The sequence below is a fragment of the Peromyscus maniculatus genome, chromosome 14 (genome assembly GCF_049852395.1).
Source record: "Peromyscus maniculatus bairdii isolate BWxNUB_F1_BW_parent chromosome 14, HU_Pman_BW_mat_3.1, whole genome shotgun sequence".
Classification (NCBI taxonomy): domain Eukaryota; kingdom Metazoa; phylum Chordata; class Mammalia; order Rodentia; family Cricetidae; genus Peromyscus; species Peromyscus maniculatus.
In genome coordinates this window covers 53,889,595-53,898,030 of record NC_134865.1, presented here as the reverse complement: position 1 = coordinate 53,898,030, position 8,436 = coordinate 53,889,595, and positions in this window count along the sequence as shown.

Below are 8,436 nucleotides of genomic sequence, written 5' to 3'. Positions count from 1 at the left end.
CTCCTACAATTAATAAACACCTTCAGTAATGTGGCAGGATACGGGCGGAGACAAGCAGACGCAGGTAGGCCTGTGGCAGCGGCCCGCGGAGGTAGACGGGCCCAGAGGCAGCCAACAGGGACGTTCAGGCCCGGCAGCAGCTGGCGGAGACATTCAGGCCCAGCGGCAGCCCACAGAGGTGGACAGGCCCTGCAGCAGAGATAAGCAGACGGAGGTGGACAGCCCGGTGCCGGCGGCCGACAGAGACATTCAGGCCCAGCAGCGGCCCACAGAAGTGGACAGGCCACGCGGCAGAGACAAGCAGACGCAGGTCAGCGACCTGCGGAGGTGAACAGGCCCAGTGGCGGCAGCCGATAGGGACATACAGGCCCAGCGGCAACCAGCAGAGACATACAGGCCCGGTGGCAGCCCGCAGAGGTGGATGGGCCCCGCAGCAGTGACAAGCAGAGGTAGGTAGGCCCGCGGTGGCAGCCGGCAGAGACATACAGGCCCGTTGGTGGCCCGCAGAGGCAGACAGACCCAGCGGCAGCTGACAGGGACATACAGGCCTGGTGGCGGAGACAAGTGGATGCAGGTGGGCCTGTGGCGGCGGGCCACAGGGGTGGACAGGCCCGGGGATGGAGAGGGGTGGACAAAGCTTGGAACGGGGACGCCCCTAGCCCCAACACCTGGGGAAGAGGCTATCTCCGTGGGACGGAACCAGGGCGAGTCTGGGCACTCTGTCTGGGGACAACCCAGGGCCCAACTGCTGATCCTGTGAAACCCAACAACTTGGAGGTGTTGGTGAGATTACCCTGCTCAGCTGAAACCCATCTGGGAGAGGATTCAGATGCCTACAGTTTGAAGTCTGAAGAAACAAGATCAGCTGAGGAGTTGACAAATGAACAAAACGTGACCTGGGAACACAGAAGAAGGCGCTACCCAGCCACTAAACCAGATCACCAGAATCATAAGTATATAATTCACCAACTGAAATCAGCTGTCCCTGAAGAAACAGCCCAATAGTACCAATTTAACCAAGAACCCCTACTAAACCAAGACTAAAAATTAGAACAAGAGAGGCACTCTCAGACACAGTAATGTGGCAGGATACAAGATTAACTCAAAAAAAATTAGTAGCCCTCCTATATACAAATGATAAATGGGCTAAGAAAGAAATCTGTTAGGAACAAGGACAGAATCTCTAGTTAGTGGAAAAATACAGGAGCCCCCCCATAAGACAGGCAACTAGATCATCTTACAGTCAGGTTGCCTAGCAACAGGACATTGAGTCAGAGCCCTTGACCCTTTCACCCTGTAAACATCTTATACAAACATCCTGTTAGCTTGCCCCACCTTATGCAGATGACAGCTTCTTGCTCCCCCCACCCTGTAGGAACTATATAAACCCTTCTGGAGAAAAATAAAGTTGCACCTTGATCAGAATCTAGACTTGGTGTATTTCCTTTTTATCTCCTGTCCCTACATTCTCTCCTTAGGGTGGTCGCGTACCCATTGTAGCCCTGTAGGCAGGGCAGAAATTAATGAAACAATAGCCTTTACAATAGCCACAAATAATATAAAATATCTTGGGATAACTCTAACCAAACAAGTGAAAGAACTGTATGACAAGAACTTTATGTATTTAAAGAAAGACATTGGAGAAGATATCAGAAAATGGAAAGATCTCCTATGCTCATGGATAGGTAGGATTAACATAGTAAAAATGACAATCTTACCAAAAGCAATCTACAGATTCAATGCAATCTCCATCAAAATCCCAACACAATTCTTCACAGACCTCAAAAGAACAATATTCAACTTCATATGGAAAAACAGAAACCCCAGCATAGCCAGAACAATCCTATACAATAAAGGAACTTTTGGAAGTATCATCATCCCTGACTTCATGCTCTACTATAGAGCTATAGTAATAAAAACAGCTTAGTATTGGCATAAAATCAGAAATGTGGATCAATGGAATTGAATCGAAGATCCTGATATAAATCCACTTACCCATGAACACTTACTTTTGGACAAAGCAACCACAACTGTACAATGGAAGAAAGAAAGCATCTTCAACAAATGGTACTGGCATGAAGATGTCAGCACATAAAAGAGTGCAGATAGATCCATATCAATTGCCATGCACAAAACTCAAGTCCAAGTGGCTCAAATACCTCAACATGAATCCAGTTACACTGATCCTGATAGAAGTGAAAGTGGGAAGTAGCCTTGAACACATTAGCACAGGAGACTAATTCCTGAATATAACATCAGTAGCACAGACATTGAGATCAACAATTAATAAATGTGGCCTCTTGAAATTGAAGAGCTTCTGTAAGGCAAAGGACATGGTCAATAAGACGAAATGGCAGCTTACAGAATGGGAAAAAGATATTCACCAAATCCACATCTGAAAGAGGGCTGATCTCCAAAATATACAAAGAACTCAAGAAACTAGACATCAAAATAGCAAATAATCTAATTTTAAAAATGTGCTACAGAGCTAAACAGAATTCTCAACAGTAGAATTTCAAATGGCAGAAAGACATTTAAGGAATTGTTCAATATCCTTAGTCATCAGGGAAATGCAAATCAAAGTGAGTCTGATATACCATATTATACTTGTCAGAATGGCTAAGATCAAAAACATTAATGACAACTCATGTTGAAGAGGATGTGGAGTAAGGGGAACACTCCTCCACTGTTGGTGGGAATGCAAACTTGTGCAGCCACTTTAGAAATTAGCATGGGGGTTTCTCAGATAATTGGGAATTAATCTACCTCAAGACCCAGCTACACCACTCTTGGGCATATACCCAAAGGATGTTCAATCATACCACAAGGCCACATGCTCAACTATGTTCATAGTAGCATTATTTGTAATTGCTAGAACCAAGAAACAGCCTAGATGCCTCTCAACCTAAGAATGGATAAGGAAAATGTGGTACATTTACACAATGGAGTACTACTCGTTGTAAAAAATAATTGATTTCATGAATTTGCAGGCAAATGGATGGAACTAGAAAAAAAAAAAACATTCTGAGAGAGGTAACCCAGACAAAGAAAGAAAAACACGGCATGTACTCACTCATAAGTGGACATTAGGAGTAAAGTAGAGGATAACCAACCTACAATCCATAGCCCAAAAGAGGCTAGAGAACAAAGAGGGCCCAAAGAGGGATGCATGGATTTACCTGGGAAGGGGAAATAGGAAAGATCTCCTGGGTAAACTGGGGGCAGGGGAGGCGGGGATGTAGGGATGCGAACTTGAGAGAGTGGATTGGGTGCAGGAGGCAGTTGGAGATGGAATGGAGGGTAGAGTAGTGAAAGAGACATCTATGATGGGAGTTGGATGGGGTGGTTAGGGAGAAACTTGACACCAGGGAAACTCCCAGGAATCCACAAGGATGACCCCAGCTAAGACTCCTAGCAATAGTGAAGAGGGTGCCTGAACTGGCCATCTACTATAATCAAATTGGTGACTGCCCTAATTGTTATTAGAGATGTTCTATCCAGTAACTGGTGGAAGCAGATGCAGAGATCCACAGCCGAGCACTGAGCTGAGCTCTGGTAGTCTTGCTGAAGAAAGGGGGAAGGGATTGTATGACCCAGGGGGTCATGACAGGGGAACGTGAGCTCATGACAGCTCATGGATGCTGGACCAACACTTATGGAGGCCCCATGGGACTGACCTAGCCCTCTGCATGTGTGTGACAGTTGTGTACCTTGGTGCGACGAGCTGGAGGATTATGAAATAGGGATTCGGCTATGTATGGTTAAAGCTAAACTGGAAGAATCAAGGAATTCTTCCACAGGAACCCATATCTCAAGGAGTATTTAGTGCTATTTGGCTTTTAATATATGGGCTGTTTCCTGCTATGAATTTCATGTGTGCTCCCATAGCTCCCCAAGAACTTCTAACAGTGTATTTTATCTGAAATACCTCTCAAGTATCCAAGGCCAAAACGGCAGGCAGAATAAGCATTTCAGATCAACTGTTCATCTCCTGAATTAAGGTAAACACCCTTACAGAGACACCACCTGTCTAGGAGGCAGGCAGAGGTTAGGTGCATACCTTTGTTTCTTGTGCAAAGGAAGCTCCGACCCTCCTTTCTCTCACAGCCCAAGTGGCATTCCAGAGCAATTGACTCAGAACAAAAGGGCTTTTTGCATACCAGGTGCAATGAAGCTACTGAGGTAGGTTTCCTAGCTCTGAACAGAGTTATCCCACCCTGCCAGACAATGGCCATCTAGAAAAATAAAGGCAGTTTTATTTTTATGGACACAGAGCCCTCAAGGTTGTAGACTGGGTCACAGGAAGAGGAAGGGGAAGGAACAAGGATGGAGAAGAATGAAGTTGAAGATGAGGATGGGGACGGAAAAGAACTCAGAGTTATGAGACAATAGGAGGAGAAGGAACAGAGAGGAGCTATGTGTGGGTACAGAATTGAGTCTGTGTAGCTAGAATCTTGTGTCAGATGAATAAAGTGAATGGACTGTAGAGCTTGGTGTACTTGGGTTCATTCCCTCAGATTACCCCCACTGATCTTAGTGTCTTCCCCAGGACGCTGGGAGAAATCTCCTCAGGGCAGGCCATGAGGAAAATTGGATAGCTTGGTCTCTTTGCAAGGCTCCTAGCAGTGAGATCAGGACCTGTCCGGTGCTTAGCTGGCTTTTGGGAGCCTGTTCCCCATGCAGGATTTGCTCTGCCCAGCCTTGACACAAGCAAGGAGCTAGGTCCTGCCTCAATTTGATGTGCCATGGTTTGTTCAAGCCCACGGGAGGCCTGCTCCTTTCTTAATGGAGATGGAGGAGTGGAAGGAGAGGGGAGTTGATGGGAAGCGGGGGATGGGTTGGGGGCACTGGAAGGAGAGGAGCAAGGGGAAACTGAGGTCGGTATGTAAAATAAATGAAAAAAAGTTATTTAAATTTTAAAAAAGTGTTATAAGATGAAAAAAAAAAAGAAGAGGTGGTTTAGTTCTAAATGCAGATGTGTTCTGAAGCTGCTCATGAGAGCACTGCCCCACCCCTGTCTTTATAGATACTAAAGTGCCCGGCTACTCACAACACAACCAACAGCTATGATCATGGTATAGCATTCTGTATGTCATCAGCAGGCGACTGCATCCCAGCCTAAAAGCTGGATGTGCACCCCCACTCTCTCTCTCTCTGCATCATCTCTCTCTGTCTCTCTGTCTCTCTGTCTGTTTCTCTGTCTCTGCACACTCTCTCTCTGTCTGTTTCTCTGTCTCTCTCTGTCTCTGTCTCTGTCTCTGGCCCCCCTCTCTCCTGTACTCTCCCTGTATACTCTCCCATTAACACTAACCAATATAAGCAGAGTACTAAAGACCACATATGGTCACTAATTTTCTCGTTGCTGCTTCTTATCATGTTTCAAAACTTTTCCTGAGCTCCAGAAACCAGCTTAAACCCACATGGACAGGCCAGATCTACCTCAGATAAGTGCCAACTCCCCTGGTCTGGGAACACTCCAAAAAAATAAAATGATATTTTCCTCTCTAAGCTTTTTCTGTGTCACCAGTATCTTGTCAGACAAAAGATTCCCAGTCACAGCCTCAAGGGATGCACATCTCCAGAGCAACAGATGCAGACAGCTCATCATCCCACAAAACCTGTCTACCTTGGAAGACCCCCCTTCCTTATTTCCCCCCCAAGAGCCAGCTGATGTCCACCAGTCAGCTGGAAGCAGTTTTTGAGAGAAACAATGCCCCTATTCATTCCTGTTTACTTGCTTTTTTTATAATAAGCAAAAGAAGTCTGGAATGTAAGCATTTGGTATGTCATCAGCAGGCGACTGTGTCCTGCCCCCATGCTCTCTCTCTCTCTCTCTCTCTCTCTCTCTCTCTCTCTCTCTCTCTCTCTCTCTCTCTCTCTCCTCTCTGTGCCCCTCTCTTTCTGTACTTTCCCTCCGTGCAGTCTCTGTCCCTGTCTCTGTCTCACTCTGCGTCTCTTTGGCTCTCTTTTTCTTCTTCTTCTTCTTCTTCTTCTTCTTCTTCTTCTTCTTCTTCTTCTTCTTCTTCTTCTTCTTCTTCTCCTCCTCCTCCTCCTCCTCCTCCTCCTCCTCCTCCTCCTCCTCCTCCTCCTCCTCCTCCTAATAAAGCTCTAAAAGGTAGCCATGGTTCGTGATTCCTCTGCTCTCTTCTGCTGCCAGCCAAACCGCAGCTGCCCTGGTATCACTGGGTCCTGTCGTGACTGTGACCTTTCCACGCAGTAGCCACGGCCGGTCACGAGCACCACCGTCTACCCTTACACGTGGCACCTGGGCCCACATGCTATCCTATCCTCCTCAGTGGGGAAGTTGATTCCGATTTGCTTTGTGCTTCTGTGGGCATAGAAATCAGTGCTACAGAGAAGTCAAAATCATGTTGTCAGGCTAGTTCTACAGCATCATTGCTTGTGTATGGAACATCATGTTAGCCATGAAAACTTTGTAACCTGTATCACTGAGGTATTTGTGTGCATTGCTGACAACAGTTACAGCCAATGCATCTACAGAGATTACACAAGTGAGCCCCCTTAAAACCGAATCTAACGTACCAAACTAACATCTGAAGGTGGAAGTCTTTTCATATACAAGTTGTATGGATTTTTAACATAGGTTACAAGAAAATGAAAGAAAGTGGAATTTGATAACACTAAGGAAGTGCAAGACTTCTCCAGCAACTGACTCCAAAGCAAGAGAAGTTAAGAACTGCCCAAAAAGCATATTGGCACCAATCTGAAGGAAACAGAAACACAAGAGAATACTGCTAGACAGTTGAGTGAAATCAAACAAATAATTCATGATGTGAATCAGAAATTCAGCAAGGAGGAGAGGGAAGATGGTGTATTAGACGGTTGTAACTTTCCTGTATCTGTATGAAGATTCGTCTAAACACCAGACGCATGCGTACAGGGAGGATGGGACGGCATGGCAAGGTGGATGACTGTCAACGGTAGACAGAGGCCAGTGGCATCCAGGAACATTAAACGTTCAATCTTGAAAGAGGCCGTGGAATCCAGTATTTTTTTTTTTTTTTTTTTTTTGGTTTTTCGAGACAGGGTTTCTCTGTGTAGCTTTGCGCCTTTCCTGGAGCTCACTTGGTAGCCCAGGCTGGCCTCGAACTCACAGAGATCCGCCTGGCTCTGCCTCCCGAGTGCTGGGATTAAAGGCGTGCGCCACCACCGCCCGGCGGAATCCAGTATTTTATACCGGGCAAAACAGTAAGGGATAGACTCTTCCTCCATGGGGCCTTTAAATAAACGAGCAAAGGAAAGGCTTGGCAGGCACAGTAGGAGATCTGCAGTCCCTGAAGCAAGCAGGGGCTGGAGAAGGACCTCCCTGAACCCCTAGTTTATTCACCTGTGCTCAGATAGGGAATCATCACCTCAAAAGAGCTTTTTACGACCTCTGGGCCGGAAAGAACAGAAGCCTTTGCAGCCTTTCATCTCCACCCTTTGACTATCTCCTGCTTTCCAGCAGCTAAGTTAAGTAATCACTTCAGTAATTACCTCAGTGTGGGCCCAGGAAACAGGTCAGGATTTGGATGCAGATTCTTGGATACAAATCTGTTTTGGGAAGTGTGATCCATGTTTCAAAAGGAGCCAAGGGTCTCACAGCTAGAAAACCCATAGCTTGACCTTCGTGAACAAGACTATCTACGTGTGAATGCCAGCTGGGTGGTTAGGATGGCATCCTAGTTTCATTGCTGTGGCTGTGATAAAATACCTCGACAAAGAGCAACTTAGGACAGAAGAGGTTTATCTGGCTTGCAATTCTAGGTAGAGTCCATCACTGGGGGTGGGGAGTCACTGCAGTGACTTTAGTCACACCATAGCCGCAGTCGTGGTCAGACTAGAATGGTCAGAAATAAATGCATACACCTTTGCTTGCTTGCTCATCTAGCTCTCCTCTCTCACATAGTCTAGGACTACCAGCAAAGGGGATAGTGTCACTCACAGTGGGCTAGGACTTTCCATATTGTGCAAGCCCGCAGAGGTTTCCTAGTGAGATCCGAGCTTGCTTTACCCAGGGCTGCCTAAGGGGATGGATTGACCACCTGCATGGTTACCAGATGTTTGGGAGGGTCTGCGCTAGGCTGTGCTAGGGGGGAGGTCTTTTGCTCCACCCCTTGGCACTTCTGTAAATAGCCCTTTAGAAGAGACAGAAGGGGCTGGTGGGTTTTGACCCTGATCCTCCTGAGGCTATACTGTCTTTCTCCCCTCTATATTTCTATCTAAATATTTCTCACCTTTCCCTTCTCAAGAGTACCCTGGGGGAAAATGTGGGAGTAGGTCTCCCACACCATATCAACCAACACAACCAAGAAAATCCCTCATAGGCATGCCCACAGGACAAAACAATGTAGACACTTCCTCATTAAGACCCCATTCCCAGGTGGTTCTAAGTTGTATTAATTTGACAAATAAAAGTTGCCCTAGCACAGACAG